The sequence below is a fragment of the Anser cygnoides genome, chromosome 12, assembly GCF_040182565.1.
Source record: "Anser cygnoides isolate HZ-2024a breed goose chromosome 12, Taihu_goose_T2T_genome, whole genome shotgun sequence".
NCBI lineage: Eukaryota > Metazoa > Chordata > Aves > Anseriformes > Anatidae > Anser > Anser cygnoides.
The window spans coordinates 19,856,892-19,878,279 of NC_089884.1; the positions used below are offsets into that span (position 1 = coordinate 19,856,892).

At 38.9% G+C, this 21,388-nt stretch overlaps 1 protein-coding gene across 23 annotated transcripts in view; it reads left to right on the forward strand.

Moving 5' to 3' along the window:
- Positions 1–21,388, forward strand: part of LOC106039565 (uncharacterized) — a 506,901-nt gene that overhangs the window by 131,267 nt on the left and 354,246 nt on the right. The gene's annotated exons all lie outside the window — the stretch shown is intronic.

A 21,388-nucleotide genomic window follows, 5' to 3' on the forward strand; every position in this document is an offset into this window, starting at 1 on the left:
CAGAAAGCTAACTGTGAATTATAAGATTTCAATTTCAAATTTAAAAGGTGCTTTAGATTTTTCCTTGATCATTTATTGAAATAAGAAAAAGGTTTACAAGTATTGGGCAGTATTAGAGAAGACAGAAGGTAGTTATTAACTTCCAGATTCACTGAGGTAGTTTGAAGGATATAATCAGACCTCAACAGATAATTTTTCCTTCAGTTGAAATATGTAGAGCTTGGTTTTAGGTATTTACATTCTGATACCTAATGATTTGAGGTGACTTAAGAGGAAACATGTTGGAATTACTTAAAGGGAGGGTAATTACAGTCTGTGCTGTGATTGGTAGCATTATTCCCCTTCTCATTGGTTTGGCTGTAGAGTAGGAAGTAAAACCTTTCTATACTGAAGTGGGATATTTAGGGGAGTATGGCTGCATGTAATCTGTTAGTTCAATGTGAGATGATGAACCCTACGTACATGTGCTGACTTGTAGCTTTTTAGCCATCTGTCACTTCTTTTTACGTGCAAAAAAGGCTAGAAGTTCATGCAAGGCATTATACAAGGCTAATAACAGGAATATCATTAAATCCAGATGATTTTCTTATTGAAGAAAAGCACTCGGAGAACTAGCTGTAGATACATATGAACCAGTTTGCTGCGAAAAGATCGTTTGATAACATCCAAGGGGAAGGGTGGGCTTCAGGTACAGTTACACTGTTACCTGCTGTCACTTTTCTTTCCTTAAGAACTTAAGAAATCTGAAGGTATCTTGTGCGTTTTCACTACTGCGTATGCCTGTAAAGATTAACTGAAAACTTCAGACTGCTGGTGGCTGGAGATCCTAGAGAGACATATGCTCAGGGTGAGGAACACCCTGGGGACAGCCTAATTCTGTAGTCAAAGCCTTGGGCTGCGCACCTCCCACTCCAGGGAGACCGAAACAAAATGGGGCACTGCAGAAAGCAGACATCCAGGTCACCTTTGGGCTTGCAGACAAGGCTGGGAGCAGTGCCCTGTTTTGGGCCTAGGAAGAGCAGTGCTCTTGCATTGCTGCACAGCAAGGCAGGACATGAAGTTTTCTCACCTGTCCTTTCTATGCTCTGCGCTCTGTGAATGAGCCTTGGGCCATGCTCTGGGCTTTGTGTGGTAATTTTGGCACTACATGTGTTTAACCACGTTTGCTTTTGTGTGACTTCATGTTTTTGAAGATGATGAATTGTGGCTACAAATGAAAAAGATCACTTTTGTGGATTTGTCAATGTAACAAAGAGTCCTTGTTTTCCAGAGGAGGAAAAATTGATTATTGAAATCAGTTAGATATTTTAAGCGTGCAGTCCTGGTGCCAGTAAATTCCTGCACTATTTAATTTTTATGTATGAATGTTTGGGGGAATTTTTTTAGATTATAAATGCAATCAGGATCATCAGATTTCCAGCAAGGATTTTTCATTACTTCTAAAAAAAGCTTTCTTTCTGACATCCAATATAACACAGTCGAGTTACTCTTGAAAATAAATTCAAACGAAAACCCCACTGTGAAGCAGGGCTACTCTGTGAGTAATTCTACAGTAGCTGGATTCCCTATCAGATGAACCAGAGATTGTGTCAATGTAGTTCAAAAAGAATTACGAGCTTGGTTTAATGAAGTGTAGTCTATAGACTCCATTCTTGTTTTCCTGTGCTATTTACCATTTGATAAAGAATAGGTTTTTATATCTTTATTCTACCTGACCTGTAAATATTATTTTCAGATTCAAATTAAGGATCTCAGCAGCATTATGTCAAGGCTGCATTGTTCATATAAGAATTAACATTGACGTCAATATAAACACTGAATTATCATGAATATTTCTTCAGCGTTCACAAAATTATGACAATCCTCTATAAACCTTCCCACAAAAAGTCAAAAAACATTGCTTACTGACACAAAAAAAATTATAATAAAAATAGTTTTTAGTGAACTGTGGGAGCTAGAATGTTCTAAGTAAATATTTCCAGAGAAAATTAGGCAAGGTTTGTCCCCAGATCCCTGAGAAATTTCACTTGAGAATTCATGAAGCAAAGGACAAAGTCACACATAATTCTGGGCTTCAGTTCTGCTCAGTCCTGAATGTGGTTAATTTTCCATATGCGAATCTTTGCAGATCAGATTCTGAGAGAGGAGACTTGGGAATGAAGGCAGTAGGACAAAATATCCATGAGGCACTGAGAGATACATTTCCTTATTACAAGCAGATTTAATGATTTGGTCTTCTTGAGTAAAAGCATCTTATCCATAGATGATAAATGCAATATTTTAATGCATAAACTAGAGTTATAGCAAAGAAACTTGTAAAACTACACTTCCTCCACCAGTTCCTTTGTACCTTTGGTGATCTGCCTGCGTGATGAAGGGCAGTATTTCTGTTTCTGCATTGCTGCTCAAGAAATACAGAAAAAGTTTAAAGGGAAGGGGCAATCCTCCAGTGGTGTCACTTCAGAAATGGGAAAAAGGTAGGGGTTACCTCTTAGAGCTCTTTCAGAGTTATTCTATCTGTTATGAGAGCTCCAGCCAAGGCAGCTGTTCAAAGGTTATAAGAAGCTAATAGAGGTTTTAAAATGACTGTGACTGAAATGAATGTCTGCTTTGAAGCTGCACTGCTTCAGCGCAGCAGTTCAGAGCGCCAAGGCATGCAGGATGCTCCTGGTGCCTGTTGGTCCCCAAGGGAGAAGTTGCTCGTACCATCAGTGGAAATTTGGGAGTATGAAACGTCATGTTAAAGTCAAGCTTGTGCTGTCTCAGAGCCTAAATACACTGCTCCCATATGAGCTGCTGTGTGCTCTGACCCCAGCCTTTGAAAGGGCCAGTGAAGTGTAGGGCAGTTGCTGCTGAGGCTGGGGAAGGTCCCCATACTGGGGCTGGAGGCAGCAGCCTGCCTGCCTGGAGGAGCAGCTGGACATGCTTCCATGGTCACTAGAGACCGGCAGCACCTGTGGGACACGGAGGTTTTAAAGGAAAAGGGTGAGCAAGTTAGCAGGGTTTGGGGTGTATGGCACTGGGTGAGCAGGCTGTGCTGTGAGGTTTGGCAGAGATGCTGCGAGTGTCTGTAAGAGCTGGGGTATTTACCTAGAACTGTTCTGTGTTGCCTAATGTTATGGGGACAGTTCTGTATGCTTATGTTGAATGAAGGTTGAGGATGGTGATACCATCAATCAGGAAATGTTTTTAGCCTGTGCTTAGGTTAGTGTAAGTAAGTGGTGTTACTTTTTGTTATGGCTGTATTTGGCTTGGATTTATTTTTCAAAATGCCAGATCCACTAGATAAATTCATTGTAAACTGAAAAACAACCCTCAGCTGTGCTAGCAAATTCCTAGTTCTACCTGTAATGTTAGGCTGTGTTGAACAAATTCTGCTTATGATGGGTATCTTTGGCCTCTAAGCCTCAGTTAACGTGCTTGAGGTGGAAACTGACTTTCCTCATCCTCAGGGATGCAAACTGCAGATTTGTCTGCTGCCTTCTCTCAGAGGTATTATAATGAAAAGGAAACCCTCAACTTCATATGGCAGAAAAAAAGGGCACTTGGTTTTGAGGGGATAGGTAAATAAAGAAGTATGTTCTCAATGCAGAACTGACTAGAATACTGTCCCTAACTTGGGTCTTAGCTGCATGGACTTTTTTACTTGGGCAGTCCTGTTTCTTGTTCTTTGTTGACTAAAGCAGAGTTAACATAGCTCAACTGCTAACATGAGAGCTCTGTGCAGCCATGCTCCCAAGTGTGCTGTTCTAATTTAAGTGAGTCTCCAGAGGAATTGTTTTCACTGGAGGAAACTTTCACAACAAAAAATTACACAGTTTTGAAGTCCCAGACTTTTAAGTTGTGTGCTTGTGATCCTTTGAAAATGAACTGTCTGTTCCGAACACACGAACCAAGTGAGAACATAAGGACTTGTGTGATCTAGTGGCTCTGAACACGCATAGCCCAGTGTGTTTATCAGTCACGCTCTCTCTACATCACTTTGAACTGCATGCACATATTTTAAAAGTTTTTTATTGTTGTTGTTTTCTAATTTTCTTCAAGGATTTGATCAAATATTATTTTCCCCCTCATAAACTTAAGATGTAAAACAGGCAGGAATCACTTTCAAGTATATGAAATAATTTTTTTTAGAAAGATTTTTGGAGCCTTTCAATGCAATAATCCTAAGCATTTTTTTGTCTTTTTTTCTTCCTACAGTGGTATGCCATGTGTTCTGCTGTGGTAGTTTTCTGCTTGTTCAATACAATCCTTTCATTTGCATCAGCAAGTGTTAGAGTGTATATCTGTAGAACAAGAAGCTTGTACTTCAGTACAAATACTAAACTTGGTAGTGCTTTTTTAGAGGTATTTCATCACATTTTTTTTTTTCCTCCTGTTATTTAATGTTTCTGTGTTTTCTTTTAAAACAGTATCTTTTGAAAAGTAGTTTTGAAGTATGGACTATGCATTGTGAATACATCTGTGGACTTTTAGTGAAGTATTTCCATCTGACAGGAGATCTAGTATTGCAGCTGATCACAGCAGTAGCTGAAAGATTATCTGGTGGGGAAGGATCCAGGTATACTGTGAGGGCAATTCCTGAAGTTTCCAGACATAGGGAACTCTGTAGTGGAATGCTTTGTGGAAGCTGTTTAAGAGAAGGAAAACTGATAGAGATGGCAACAGTGCTGTTCTGGCTAGAAGGAAAAATGTTTATAGAATAGCAAAGGTGGATATTTTCTGTAGATAAAAGTCCTGACTAGGTTTTCTTGCAACAAATCCAGTAGTTTATTCTGGACTGTGGTCTCTGTAGTCCTTTGGAGCTACATAAGTAGTTTACTAAGGGGAAGCACAAGCACCTTATCCTCTGTTACCCAGCACCCTGTGATAATCTGCAAAATTAGAAAAAAACATCCCATCCTCATCTGGTTTAGAAGCATGTGGTACTTCTTTGCCATAGTCCAAGCAGGACGGCAACCTCTTGGCATCTCATGTGATCCTGCTATTAATTACTGCAAGGCCTATCTCTCTGGTGTTTCCCAGGTGAGGCTTTAAATTGTGCATCTGCTTGGGCTCTCATTCTGCAAACGTAGAAACAGAAACAAAAACAACCCATTGCTCCCTCCTCCATGTGATGGGAAGCAGGGAAACCTGGGATGTGATGACAGTATTGGATTTAAACACTAACCCTGGTTTTAAATTTACTGTCAGAATGACTTTTAGTCTGACCTTGTGTACTTGGGTAACTGTTTGGTCTTTGCTTTAACAGGACTAATTCATTTCTGAGAGGCAGGACAGTTGCCTCGAGGAAACCCAGCATTCAGTATTTTCTTGGGTGTATAATACAGCAACTAATCACTGTTAGCAGATGGTGGTGCGATGCTGCCATTTTCTGCAGTTCACACTGTTTCCTTGTGTTCAAATTGTTAGATGTCTTTGTTCTTTAAAGAAAAATATATACCACTTAATAGAAGATATTAGTGACTTAGGCAAGTATCTGCTGCTGTATATTACTCCCACTTAAACAACTAAAAAAAGTGAACAGCAGAATAAATTGCTTGTCTGCTACTATAAATCAAAAATACGATCTTAGTCCAGTGTAACACAAGGCAAATACAATAATGGCAAAATCTATAGCTGTAGAGATGATGAAGTAGCAAGAGGATGTGCCCTTTACTCTGAGGCCTGGGTATAGGATACATTATTTAAATGTACAGTAGGCAGTGGAAGTGATCAATACTTCACAAGTCTCAACTTCTGAAAGTGGTAAATTGATTTGATCTTAACAGTAGATCGTTAATGCAGTAAGAGGGATTTCTAAGATGCATGCTATGGCTGGTATTGTTGCAGTCTGCATAACTGTTTAAGCCCGTGGAAATTGAACATGGTATGCCACTAAACTTAGATTAGTAGTGTTTTAATGAGTAATAAATAGGTAGAGTAAGCACAAACTAATGGAGAATCTGGCTAATATTTTGGATTCTTGTGAGATTACAGGGTAGCATCAAGCACTCAGAGGTAACTTGCCATTAATTGCACTGTTGCCATCACCATGATTCCAGCTGTGCAGCTGTAGTTTTCATCAATGTAGGGTCCTCCCCACTCTGCTGCTGCCTTTGACAATGAGTTGAGGCTGCCTTCACCTATCCAGTTCATTTTCTAAATGTTCTGGATGAAATCCCAGCCCCTCTAGATGGGCCTGTGGTTTAGTGGAGCCCAGAGATTTTGGGCTTCTGGAAGAAAAGATACAGATTTTTTATTTTTATTTTATTTGAAAATGGGAAAAGGAAAAGGTAGAGGGGAGAAGGAAGTACACAGAGATTTTCTTCCACTGATGCAACTGCCAAGGTCAAGGATCCAGGCTTTCAGGTGCTGTGAGCTAGTGTTCTCCCATTTGTGGGGGATTACTGGTTATAATAATAAAGATAATGGTCTGGCAAGCACAGAGGGGGCAAAATTGTTTGTTTTATAAGCAGTACCTTATGATTTGTGGTGTAACCTGTTAAAATGTTAACTTGACAAATTAAGTCTAAACCGTGCAAGGCTTACAAAGATTTAATTAGCAGCATGATGTCAATTTACATCTCTCTAATTGGTGCTAAAAATTCTTTCCATGAAAGCTTTCAACCATTCCTAACACGCATGCTAAAGGAGGATACCTTTCCTTCACTCCCTCTGAAATACACAGCGTTCTGTCTGGGCCATGGGATAACTGACTAATTGTGTATGGCTGGGGAAATCTGTCTTTCCATGGGAAGGTAGGCATTTCTAATAATTCTGCAGGTTATTGAAAAATTGGGCAACTTTACAAAGGCATCAGAGAAGGACATGATCCCAGTAGGGATGAAAGGTGATAAAACTTAATTTCTGAAAAATTGGAGACATCTTTGCTGCTGCTTCTGTTTCTAAGTTACAGTTGGTACTTTACCCCTCCTCCCTCCCCCAGCGACAAGAAACAGAACTGAAATAACTGCCGTATATTGTAGGTAAGCAAGCAATGGTCAGTGTTTTGCACTGTGTGGGGGTTACTAACAAAGACCATTATGTGCTTGTACATGCAAAATTGAACAGCTCTGAGAACCATTTTCAAAACCTTAGGACTTCCAGACTGCAGATGGTCTGTGGGAGAACCTGCAGGTGGAAAGGGAGCCACTACAGCGTGATGACCTTGACAGTGTGCTTGCCCAGGGGTTTAGCCTTCAGCCGGATGATGGTCAATGTCTAGGGTTGTTTGAGAAGGAAGATACTGATATAAATTTTGCCTCAAAATAGCTACAGCTACTGTGGATGTTTTAAAAGTTGTAAGAGTTTAGAAAACTGTTTTTTACAGACTACTTTTCTTTTGTCTGACATCACTTGTGCCTGAACGGTTGATCTTAAAACCTATTTTATCCAATTAGAGCATATTGGAAAGGTGCTGGTGATGTTGCCTTAGGATATCAAGGTTAAAACAAGAAGCTGCAAGTCAAATTTATTTTTAAAAAATGTAGTATACTTCTTGCCAAAGTCATTAGGATAACAACAAAAGCAGATACAGCATACATTTAAAAGTATTTTGATTATTTCAGGTGTTATGTTTGAGGGACATGGTTTAAAGCAAAGTTTTAATGACAAGGGTGGGGGAGAGATGGTAAAGCCAGAGCAATATAGTGAAATATTTTCTGTGGTTTGAATCTCTACAAGTTGGTGTGTGGAAAATGAAACTTGCAGTATTTTGGTTTTAATAACCTGTACAGCATAATTAAATTTTATTTGGGGAACCTATTCTGCTGAGCTGGCAGCCCCAAACAAAAAAATCTCAAGAGTAAGAGATCTGGAAAAAAAAATACAGAAGTCAATTTCACTCCTTTTGTAAGTGGAATCTGCATGAAAATCATAGGCAAAGGATAAGAGGATAGGAAGAAACCAACTTTACAGATTAAGTGTATTATCTGGCCAGGGAAATGCCAAGCTAAGGATTCCCAGTCTTCAATGGCTTTTGATCAAAAATTTTGAGGAATCATGTGCTGACACGTTGCAGGTTAACATGCTTGTGCTCATTATTGGCGTTGGCCTTCAGCATTTTGAACCTTCCTTCCTTAGGTGGCTTCTTCAGAAGTTCCCTTTGTAACCAAACACATCTTTTGGAGACCGCTACTTTTTTGTTTTCCTTTGTTGGAAGTCTGCTTTGTGACTCCATTAGAGCTGTTTTCCAGGTTTGATTGTGTACTGAGACTGACTGGTTGGAACTAAAGCATCATTCAGTTTCTCAGTGGTGTTCTGGTATTTCACTGAAAGCACAATAAGATTCTTCCAGCTGCAGAGACCAGAAGACACTGAAGCAGAGCACATGAGACCTTACTTTTAAAGGTACACCCTTTGAAAGCATAAAAGAAAACAACAACAACAACAAAAATAAGGTGAGATTATACAAAAGAGACATAGCATTAGTTTGAAAACAAAGCTGGTTCTTGACTGTGTCTGTGTATTTATTTATTTATATATATATATATACACACACACAGATATATGTATATACATGTGTATATATATACAGATATATAGGTAGCTGGGAGGTGGAAGAGTAGGTTGGAGTGCTTTTCCAGCATCGTGCTGGTAGTGTATGCGGGCTGGAGGTGTCAACTCTAGATGTGAATAAATATACATGGCAACAGCTTTCTTGCCATGTAGTTTATCTGCATGGGTTCTGCCCAGTTTATCTCCACCAAGGAGTGTGATGCACTGGAATAAAGGCAAAAAAAAATGTAAAGAAAATCAGGAGCAAAGTTTATTTTGTTTTGAGTGTGTAAGCATAGTGCTTTCATTAAACACCACAGAGCTATGAATCATTGCAGTAAAGGCCTAATGTTCCTGATGTGTGTTTCAGATAACTGACACCATTTTATTTTGACAAAGATAGAATCACAGATCTGATTTTGGAATTCCCATTAGTCATTAATGATTATAAAGTGAATCACATTGGTGCTGATGGGGGTTCCTTAAGACTTATATATAGACAGAAAGGTTTTGTCTAGTGCATTAGCGAAAATGACACTGTCATTATTCATCTCGCTAACTTGATTTTAATCGTCTTTGTCCCTCACAGGCTAGGAAGTGCTTTCTAATGCACTAGACTGTGACTTTATCATGACACTTGTATTTATAGAGATTAAATTTATCAGTCGCTTAAAAAGACAATGCAGCTGGCTTAAAACAATGAAGTAGTCAGCCAATTCTTTTCAGGTTTAATATGGTCATTTTCCCATTAATCTTCACTGTAAATCTGTGAGGTTAGGAAATAAATATAGATTGCTAAGAGGAAAAATAAGTAGCATGCACTGAGGAGAATACTGACACTGTGAAAAGAAGCACTGCTGTTCTAATTCAGGTCGCTGCTTGGTCACATCCAGTGTTACTTGAATTTATCTCAAGCGAACACAGCCTCTGAATGTATTGCTTGGCTGCTGGAGAGAGCTTTGAAGATGGCGAAAAGCGTGATGAAGAGTCAAAGGCTACATGGCAAGTTAGGGTCCATATCACTTCCTTGATAAGCATTTTCTGTGTTCCTGTTTCCTCACAGACTAGGGACAGAGTTAGAGTTCAAGTCTCCTGGATTCTGGTGCTGTATTATGTCTCTTACTGCCACAGAGTCAGCACCAGGAAGTAGGTTGTCATTGTGTACACACTTTGAACCTACTGGATGAGTGCAAAGTTGTGCATGTGATAATCTCTACCAGCTGTACTTTGGAAACCATAACAAATTACAATGCAAAAGGTCTAAGTCTCTGTCTACCGAGGCCAAAGTTTCCAAGTCTCATTTGTGTTGCTGTGGCTCTTCTTCATGGATCTCTCTTGAGATCATGCATGAAACATGCATGAAGCATGCATGAAACACTTTTACATTAAGACATGAGAACACAAGGAAAATTATCTGAACAAATGATATAAAAAGCATTTGGATTTAAACTTAAAATCTGTTTTTGTTCTTTCTTGTGCTTAGATTTGGCAAGGTTTCCAGAAAATGGGCTATGCCATGAATTGTCTGTGAATACAAACACAGCAACCTTCAAAAGTCTGACAAGTTGTTTTTTTTTTTTTGTAATTAGAATTATGAACTGAATGTGCTTTCAGAAAAAGGTCTGATATGTATCATATAGATCTTATGCTTACAAAAATAATTAAACCAGAAGTAACATTTACTTGGTTAACCATGTTATCCACTGATCATCTGAATTAGCGTCAAGAGCTTTAGTCTCTCAAGGAGCAAGTTACTGTCCTTCGGTGTGGTCTCTCTCCTTTTGTGATGTCTATGACATCTTGATGCAACTAAACTACAATATTTAGGTACAGTAAACAAATAATCCTTTTTTTTCAGTACTCTTCAGGCATTCCAGGGGGCAGTTAGTCAAAGTCAGAGAGAAGGTTAAGTAGAGAGGAAAGGTGAAATAGAAGCATGGCAAGAGAGCCCAGTATGCTCAGCACAAAGCACAATATTTGAAGAGCAGAGCATAAAAAAAAAATCACAAAAACGACATTAAACCCCCGCACCAACAAAATAACCAAAACTTTGGTTTAATGCAAAGAAATTCCATATTGCCTTGAGGGCAGCGAAGTGCTACAGGGATTTATTTCAATTTGACACCAGTGCATGGGTTAGCAATTTAGATTGAAAAGAGTTTCAGCCGCATCAGGACATGAAGTGCTTCTCACTACCACAAATGTGGTTATTTAGACTAAAAATAATGACAAAAAATCTAACCGAAAGGAGGCATAATTAATAGGGAATGAAATAGGAAATTTACCAGTAATAATGTTCAGCTTAATATTTCAATGTGGCACATAATGCTGAGGAACACTACAGTGAAAAATTCCCAGTCTGATGCCTGTCTAGGAGAAAAACAACAGTTAAGGAAGCTGTCTCAAGTTCTTTCCATCTTTCTCCAGGATACAAAACTGCTAGTTTCGCTTGATAGTTGAGGAGCTGTTTGTAGCCAAGAACTTCCTTGTGTGTTGTTTCCGCCCCCCCCGGAGCTATTTCTGGTAGCCATAGGTCCTTATAATCTAACTTCAGGTGAATTCAGATAACCAGACTTGTATTTTTGTGGCTTCAAAATGCCCTTTTTGACTCATTTCCTTGGTCTTAAAACACCAAGAGGTACAAGCCTCCAGGAGAGGACAGGTGCTGTTAGGGCACAGACGCGCGCTGCAGGCTCGACTGCTTGCTTTCTCGTCTCCACAAATGCTCAAGGTCTCTTTATGGGGGAGCGGGGTGGGGAAGCAGTTTAGTTGTCAGGAAGTTCTGTAAGAGAGGAGGGGGGAACAATGACCCATCTGGCTGGTTAAATGTAGCTGTCCTTCACATCCCGGTGGACTCGCATAACGGTGTGGCTGTTCTTGCAGGTTCAGCTATGGCTCACGGGGGGCTGAGCTGTTCCCAGTGAGCCCCGGAGGGCACCTTCCTATGTTGGGAGACACAGGTACAGCAACTGTGTGAAAAGAGTATCAGGAGGGCTCTGGGCTCGCCTAGCTCCTGAAGCAGCAGGAGAGCCAGCAGCAAGTACTCATTTGCTCTCGATTAGATGATGATGCCCAATATTCCTGTGTGTGGCAGAGCTCACTGCCTGGGCTGGCAGTGCACAGCAAGCTGTTTAATCAGAGCTTTAAAAGCATCATTAAAATGAAAGATACAGCTTGTGATCAGTCTTAACTGTAGGAGTAAGTTTGAAGGAAAATTCTAGCCTGTTCCTTTGAACCTCAGTTGTGTTTGTCTCATCCATGGCTACCTGTGTAGGCAAGTTTAGAAAGATTGATTCTTACTTCATTGTGTTTTAAACAAAGCATCATGTTAATCCAGTTGTACATCCTGAACAGTAGGAATCCACGAAGTTGTTCTTGTGCTTTGTTAATATCCTGAATATTTAAAAGCAGCGTGGATACCAGTATGTGGTTGGCTTCTCCTTTGCACCTGTAGCATTTAGTAATTAATGCTCAGTCTACTTAATGCTTTTACCTACCTGGATTCTGGATAATCTAGGGGAATTGAGGCTGAGTCTGGAGCCAGGAAAGGGTATCCTGTGTTTTGAACTCTAGCTGTGTCTTAAAATAGGATCAAAAGAAATGGGATATCTCCTAAATGCTGGTTGTATTTCTCATCTAATGAAGCCACGATATCTTTTCATCTGTTGAGATGGAGATGTGTGTCCCTAACTCATGATTTTTTTATTTTGTTTGTTATTTTTTTGCTATATATTGCGTATATGTAGGATTTTTTTTCCTAACTATTATTAGAGATAATCCTGTTGTGGAGTGAGAGGTTGGCTGTGGCAGAGAAAATCTTTAGGAGCATCTTTAAACGCTATTTGTGATGTAAGGGTGAAAATTAAAAAAATTGCTTTCTTAACTCTGTATGTAAGCCAGTCACCGGTTCGAAAATAAGATATCATAACAATTGATCCTCAATATGAACTTTTAAAGAGGAGGATGGGAGACTACAATTGTCTGAAGTTTGAGTTGTTTTCTGTACAAATGCCTCTTAATTTTATTCACTTAAAAGTTTGCTGGAAATTATTGCATTCAGGCTTAGCATGCTTACGTGCTAGCAAATAGCACATATTTATCTTTGCTATGTATTTGAGTTTGTACTTTTTTAAAACAATTTAATCTTCTCATTGGCTAGTGAAATCATATTGTCCCTCAAGTAGGATAAAAATTGATCTCATTTTTTTCTGTGCAAGCAACTGCATCAGTCTGTTCCTGTATCTGTTTATAACAAAGTCAAGATATTCATTTCTGTTACAGATAAGCACAATGACAATCTTCATTTCATTACTGGGAAGAGAAAGACCTCATTTTGTAAAGCCACTACAGCATTCCTAAAATTATAGGGTTCTTTCTATAGAAATTCAGAAAATCATCAAAGAGAATTAGAGACTGAATTAACCTAAGTGCAGGGGGAAAAAATTCTGATGTACTTTAGCATCAGGAAGGGGAAATCCTTCAGTCTACAGCTGTTCTTTTGGAACAGAAAAGTTCTCTTAGTCAGATCCTTTACCAATTTTTTTTTTCAGTCCCTGCTAATCTTTTGAATCTTGGATTTTTTCCTCTTCATTTTCCTACTTATGCTATCATAAGGTTTTGGGAATGAATGCTTCATGTGTTTGTAGAATTTCTCATATGGTTTTAATCTGAGGATTGCAACGATCCTCCCCCCACCCCACCCCCTTTCTTTTTTTTGTCTAGGATCCTGAAACATTTTGCCCCTCTCTATGCTGTAGGGACGCACCATAGCAGAATTGAGGACCATTACAGTATGGTTTTGGGGCACTAATATAGTATAAGTAAATGACTGACATCTGATCTAAAAGAAAAAAAAAAATAACTCATTGAGAAATCATTTTAAAACAGAGACATGTCTTCAAGAAGAGGCATTTCATTACTCATCTTCATTTGGATTTTACTGTATCTCCCCAAAGCTATATGATCTTTTTTCAATAAAATGGTTTATTACTTTCAGTGAAAACAGGGAACTTCATATTGTAAAAACCTTTGGAGGTCACAGACGCTGATGAGGCTGCCCAATTCAGGCAGAACTTGCTCTTGGTTTATTGGTCAGTCTTCCTTTCCCTGCTCTTTCTTCTATCTTTTCTTCCATTTAGATGCTTTTTATTAGTCTTAAGCAGTTGGCATCTATGGATTACCAGTATGCTATAATCTTTCCTCTGATCTGTTGGCTTCAGTGGGCTTCAGGGAAACTGCCTTGAAGTATTTTATATAGTATTGTAGGTGACTGAATTGCAGTCCTTTCGTGATCTCAGCTTCTTGAGATGCTGGAATGGCTGAAGACATCTATTAAAACAAAGAAAAATGCTTCTTTGTAATTGCTGGACTGCTACAGTAATTTTGGGTTATGCCACCTTAATTAGTAGGTATTCTCAAGTGATTAGTGAGTCACAGTTAAAAGTCCATTTATAGCTGATCGGAGTTTTGATATTCCAGACATTAATTTTTCATTTTATATACCTTCTAATTTTTAGGGTGCTTTTTATTTCTTCATTATGAATTGCTAATTGATGCTAACTATCCTTTGACATTATCCAGGCATAATACCAGTGTGTCTGTGTTTATGGCTGTTAAACTTTTTTTTTTTAAACCAATTTTAATAGATTAATAGATTTACACTCAGACTCTGAAAGTGGCCTTAAGTAGAAGTGTATATGTGGCTCTAAATAGAAACTAGCAGAGCACAGAAAAAATGATCATGGAGAAAAAAATCTGGAAAACATGAAATTATCACATGTAGCTCCAGTAAGCTATAGTTGAAATCTAAATTTTTCTGCTTGTTACTCTTCAGTGTTTATCTATATTCTCTATTGCTGATGCTCTTCTATGCTTTCCCACGTTAGAAGCTTCAGTTTCACAGTCTCTTCGTGTGACAAAATGAGGAGACCAGGTTGGGTGCTGAGAGGCCAGGACAGTTTCACTCAATCTCCAGACACTTACAGCAACTTTTCTGTTTTCTGTCGCTGCTACTATCAGAAGTGGAGAAAAAGCAACAGGATCATTTGGATTGCTGTTACGCTGCCTTATTGGGCAAAGTATGTGGGAACTTCCTCCCATCAGGCTGGACTTTCTAGCTGTACCATATCTGAGATTTCAGAAGGCTAGAAACTCAGTGGGTGTTATGTGTAAGTCTGTGGTGAGATATAAATGAAGGCAGTAGATCAGTTTTAAAGTATTAGTGGTCTTCTAGAAAATTGCGTACTAATACGACAAGTTAATTCACAAGTGTGGTGAAACCGATGTTAAACATGAAAAGAAGCCACTGGAGGAGAAAAAGATGTCAGGAAATAGAGACAGCAGGGAAGAGAACGTGAGGTCCTGATATCGCAGGGCTGGGAAAAAGGACCTTCAAGACCCATGCTCATCTCTGAAGCAGGATCTTTGACCTGTGTCATTCCTTGCAGGCCATTTCCCTGTACTTTACGTTCAACTTTTTGCATTTTTCTATTACATTGTTCGCTATTTAATCTGAATATCTTTGGCAGGAAATTGCTGATATATTCACTAAAACGCTAGTCATGTACATAGGTGTTGTATACTGTATTTCTTCTGAGGGCATTCTGATGCTGTAATTCCACTATGGCTTAATGCTGCTTTTGTCAAGTTGTAGATAAAACATTATTGCTATTTTCTTTTTTATAAAGCCTGTTACTTGTCTACAGAAGGAGATTAGATTAACTTGATATGTCTTTGTGATAAATCCTGCTTGCTGCTTCTTGGCTTTGTTATTGGTTTCTGTGCAGTGAAATTCAGTGACTATTTGTTCTGGTGCTGCTCTATAATTATTCAGTTCTTCCTCTTCCATAGGCATACCGCACTGGCCATTCTTTAGGAGTAATCTTTTATACCGTAGCCATCTCTCCCGAGTTCTCAGAACTGGCTCTAAGGATTTCATCAACCAGCTTTAAATATCCTAGGAGGAAATTCATCTTGTCATGCTCACTGGAGTGTTTTGGTGAGCTGGGGTGAAACCAACAAAAAACTTTCTCTGTATTTATCTTTCTTCCTAACTAGTGGTTTCTTTATAGCTCTCTTGCACAAAAATAAGTTAGCAATGCTCAGAGCACATAGTAAACCTGTCCTGAAGTAGAAAAGTGTGGTTCCAAGTACAAGCGATAGATAGTTCTATGCCCAAAGTGAATTTTTTCTCCACATAAGAATAAATCCATTTTTTATGGGGATTGCTGTTGGCACCAATAATGTACAAAAGCAGTTCAAATAATTCTGTACAAAGGCAGCAAAAAAAGGTTAAATTGATTCTTTTTAGAGTATGTTCTATATCATGATCACCTTAAAATGAAAACAAGGCCAGTCAGAGAAAAGTATAGACAATGCAGTGTCAGTGCTCTTTATTTCTAAATATTAACCTTTTTCTCCTATGACTTGCTGAATATCAAGATAAGTATGAAGTAAGCTGATATAACTTTAAGGTGGATGGTGACACCAGCTGGCAGTGAAACATAGGTATATAAAAAAATGTGGGTTAGATCCTTCCGCTGACTGGAGCTGTGAAACTTCTGAAATGGCGTTGGGGCCATGTCACCACAACAGCTAAATGCGGCTGATTGTTTCACCCTTTGAACCTGCCTAGGAATATTCTAACCTTGGAGAAAATAAACAAAAAAGCTATTAGATGTGGTTTTGTTTGTTTGTTTGTTTGTTTTAAATCAAAAGTACATAATAGTTGAAGTTCTCAGTTTTGCTAAAAATATTTTTTTTAATGGTTTCAGTTAGGATGGAGTTAATTTTCCTCATAGTAGCTGGTAGGGTGCTATGTTTTGGATTAGGATGAGAAGAGTGCTGATAACATGCTGATGTTTTAATTGTTGCAGAGCAGTGGTTACACCAAGCCTGGCCTGCCAGCCGGCAGGCTGGGGGTGCAGCAGGAGCTGGGAGGGGACAGATATAGGGGTGGCCAGCTGGGGTGGGGGGCCAGCTGCTCGGGGATAGGCTGGGCATTGGTCAGCGGGTGGTGAGCAATTGCATCGTGCATCACTTGTTTCGTACACATTATTATTATTATTATTATTATTATTATTATTATTATTATTATTATTATTATTATTATTTTCCTGTCTTAATAAACTGTCTTTATCTCAACTCACAGGCTTCACTTTTCCATTTCTCTCCCCCATCCCAGAGAGGGAGGGGGGAGGGTGAGTGAATGGCTGTGTGGTGTTTAGCTGCCGACCTGGTTAAACCACAACAATGAAGAAAACAGAATAATACTGAGTGGAAATCAAATGGATTACATCTTTTGCACTTTGCACTAAACTCAGTTATGATCTAGAAATTTAATTCCTTTGTTTTGTAATAGTCTTTCTAGAAGAGTTCCTTCTAATAAAACACTGAAATTAAGTATCAATAGGTAGAGAACAAACTGACAAAGCACGCAATACATCAAAATTGTTAAATACAATGAAAATCCCTCTTTTTAAAAAAAAAAAAAAATATATATATATATTTTGCAAGGGATGATAAAACTTGCCAAAACAGATGTCACTTGCAGATTCACAAATCTGTCAAAAAAGGGAAAATTTCAATTTCACTATTCAAATGCTTAGACAAAATCTTGAATCGTACCTTTCTCCCAAGAACAAGAATAACAGTATCTACAATTAAGATAACAATATAAGGTCATATAGCCATGGGGGGTTCAATATTGTGGGCTGAGTAATCTCTTGAAGTAGCTGAATAAATCTGCTTTTAGTGGCTTACGAGGAGTATTAAAGGTTTGGAGCCACAGATTTCCATGTAAAGGCCTTTTATTTGTAGGTGAGACAGAGTACACCTGACTCATGCTTGTTTGGGGCATGGTGTTTGGTTAGGAACCAGTGAAGTTCTGTAGCTTGATCTGGTAGGATATTCATTCATGTACAGGCAAGACAGTATAAAGAGACAAATACTTGAAAAAGAGCAAGCTTTAAAGTCTTAAACAAAACAAACAAACAAAACCACCAACAGCTAAAAAAAACCAACCCTCACACAAAAACCAACCAACCAAACAACAACAACCCAAACTCACAAATCTTCACAAAGTTCCAGGTTCTATTAGAAATGTAAGTGTTATGATTAAAATAATGATATATTCATCACTTAATTTGCATTCTTCCCTGGAAGCATTTACTACTTTAGGGCTTATATTTTTAAAAAAGAGGGAGAAAAAAAGGAAGAACATGGCTTTGAAATGTCTTGGAGACTGCCAGCACTTTTCATCCATGTTTGTAATGGAATAATTCAGAAACATGCATTATCAAAAAATGTATTAATGCCTAAAAAGCAGTGTAAACAATGTCCCTGATGTGCCTTGGTATGCTTCTATTTTCATTACTGCAGGCTTGAAATACACTAAGCAATTTAATTCTTTCAAGCTGCGTTGTTTAGATAGGATGACAGTATCAGATATTCTCCTGCCTTTAATGGCCATTGGGATTGCCATTGCTGAAGAGAAGAGCTGAGCTGCCTGTTAAACAGTTTGCTCACAGCATGTAACTGTAGAAAAATGGAAAGCATTGCATGGGTGTATGTATATAAAACAAGCGTGTGATCTTTCAACCTAGTATTTGGATCAACTTTCTCTTTTTTGAGATTTAGCACACAAAAAATGAAATGTTTGACAAAAATACCTTTTTTTTTTTCCTTCAGAAACTTCTTTTGTTAGACCTTTTTCTTTTTTCTCCCCTTTGCACTATGAAAAGAAAAAAAGTGAGAGAATTGGATTGTGCAACTCAGTAGGTCAGTTCAGATTTTTTCTGTTTGTTAAAGTAAATCAAACTCACAGCAATAAATACATATACGCTTCTTTCTCACGCTTTTCTTGAAGTTTGCAAACATCTAATGGTAGCTTTTCCTGCAAACATTACATACATACCAGTAGTGCCACTGTCAGTTTGTTTGGTTTTGTTATACTTTGTTTTTAAAACAATTTTCAGAACTATTTATGTGGGAGCCTGGCAATGGCTGATGGCCTATCAGTGAAAGTTGCTGTTGGGAGCAGAACAACATGGCCTGAGCTGCCCTATAGAATTTTCCCCACCCTGTTTTTCCACATCAGTAAAGGTGTTTTGTTTTGTTTGTTATGTTTGTCTTTTCTGTCTGAACAGTGGCAAATGGCTGGGGCAGTGATGGCTGTTGGGCTGTTAAGACAAAGCTCTTTAAACTTCAGCATCTAACATGAGGACTGTTTAACTGTAGTCTCTGCTGTCACTATAATCAATGGAACTACCCTTGGGTAGACGATGCCAGTGTAAATGTAGCTGATAAAGCAGTGCTGCTTTGTCTATGACCAAGACCTCTAAAATGGCATCTGGTGGCTAAAATTCTTTTTGGTAGGTTACTGGTTAGGTAGGTTATCTGTAGATTACTTGGTTTGGTGTGTTTGGAGCTGTTCTCTTCTTCCCTACTGAATATCCAAGAGGAAGCTTGTAGCTGCCAGGAAATTCCTACTGAGACCTTTGATCGGCTGTCCCCTTTGGAGGTACTTTGTGTGTGTGCATTGCTCACACTGCAGCTCTCCTCTGTGCCTTATGGCTACAGATAGCTTTTACCACCGAGTCAAAGTGCAGGACATGGGAAAGGTCAAAGTAGCTCACTTGGCTACCTTTCAGAGAATATACCAGGCATTAAAGTTCTGACACCTCATTGTCATAACATAAACCCAAACATGTTGACAGACCAGCCAATGTGAAGCTTTTGCTGATATGAGCACTTAAGAGCTCCATTTGTACACAGCCAGTTTGCACTGACTGTGGTACAACCAAGTTGTGCTGCTGCCTGTGGCCCTTGGCATGTTCTGCATCCTCGGCCCAGTGCAGGTGCAGGATTGCCACAGCCTGGGACACCTCTTGAGAAACCTGTGGCTCTTCCATTTGGGAAACATGGAGGGTAGCAGTGCACCTCATGTCATTCCCATTTCTTCCTTGCAAACTGAAAATTGTGGAAGCATTTCCAAAGTGAAAGTGTTTCCAAACTTGGGGAATGGTAATTTTCCTTAAATGCCCCCTGTCCCCAAGGTGGCTGTCTGATGGGGTACAATATAGTATTTCTCAGTGTGAAATAAAACCCTAAATATGAAACAGAATTACTGAACACCACTAGCATTCTTCTTTGCAAATAACTGAAGGCAACAGGAGATGATAAATTGAGTCATTTATAACATGAGATTATCAGTGCGCTGAATACGATGGAATTATAATGTTCAATGGAAAAGCACTATCAAGAGAAAATACTCGGTATGCAAATTGCAAAAGATAGTGATTCAAATAAATCTGTGTTAAAATTACTAAGGTTATAATATCTAGGGAGTATATAAGATGCCGTGTAGTTGACAGAGTTGGTTCTCTGGTAGGGTGTGACTGTTGCCAGCCAGAGCAATATTCTGGTTTGGGGCACTTGGTCTGAAACAGGAATTTAAATGGGTTTTTGTACATAGTTATGCTGCAAGCTTACACCTGCAGTGATCCACAGGCTACCTGCCTCTTCCCTGAAAAACTAATTCATTATGACGGCCTGCATTTCCTGTCATCTTTTGCAGATACAAAGATACGGAAATATCTGCCTCAGTTAAAAAAAATAAAATACAATAAGTGAAAAATTCTAGAGATAGTGGCAATCCCAAAGGTACTTGTACAAGGAATTAATTTCTTGTACTGGATTAAAGTGTATGGATTCTAATTAATTTTGGCATTGCCTTCATAAAAAGAATCATCATATCAGAAATTCATAATTAAGAAGGATTGTGCATGGTGAGATTGACCTTTGTACCTCTGCTTCTTTTCATTTTAATGCAACTGTCTTCAAAGATTGAATTGGGCCTTGAGCAATTTTAGGATGAAAATAAAGTGGAATGGAAAATGTCATGAATATTTACAAGTACATTGCCTTTTTGTTGCCATAGTTTGTTTATGGATCGCTTACAAGTTCTCTTATAGGAGAGTATAAATGTACTTTCTAGTGCTAATATTTTATTCATTAAGATGTTGTTCAGATCTCCACTGAACATTTCGGTGGTGTCGTCTCCCTGTTAAATTCAATATTCAACAGCCTCTTCCCTGGAGAAAAGGAACCTTTGTGGCAATTCTTCAATCTTTTTTTCCACTCCCCTCCCATCGTCTCCAGGCTTAAAGCATCCTCTGCACCATTTGTCCACTCCGGGAAACCTAATGAAGAGGAAAAGTGCCTTAGCTTAAATAAGCCGTTATCTCCCCTTTTTGAATTACTCTCTGCCCATGGCTGAATGTGAGAGAATTATTGTCATTTGGACTGGCAGTGGGGTGAGAGAACAAGCACTAGAGTGGATTTGGGCTCCTTAGTGCTTGTATTAGCGTGTGTTCAGCTAACAGCATCTGGCAATGGCAAAAAGCTATGGTGTGAGGAGCCAGATGCGGTGCAGAGGTCTGTGTGGTGCAGGTGGTGTGCCACCACTGTCCCCTGACCTGGGGGCAGCTGCTGGGCAATCATAGTGCAGGAGTGCTGGAAAAAATCATAGGGCGATAAAAGCTTGTGGCTTGTCACTTGTTACATACATCTGGGATATTTGCAGATGGAGTGGGAAAGAAGTTCAACGATGGAAAATTTGTTCTAGCAGTTCTCTGCTCCTGGGAATCATTTTGTCCCTTCATATTCTTTCCAAGTTGTATGGAAGTTTAGTTCTGTTAATACATTATTTTAACTTGATACTGGAGACCTGATCTACAAACAGTTCTTGAAGTGCAAACCTACAGGATGTGTAAGCAATTACAATCTTTACACAGGCACCTCCAATCTTCAAAACCGCCTCTGCCCCATAGAATCCCATGGACTTGTGTAGGAGGGACATACTGTTCCATTAAGGAAGTAGTGTCAAGAATAGAAAAAGAAAAAAAAAAAA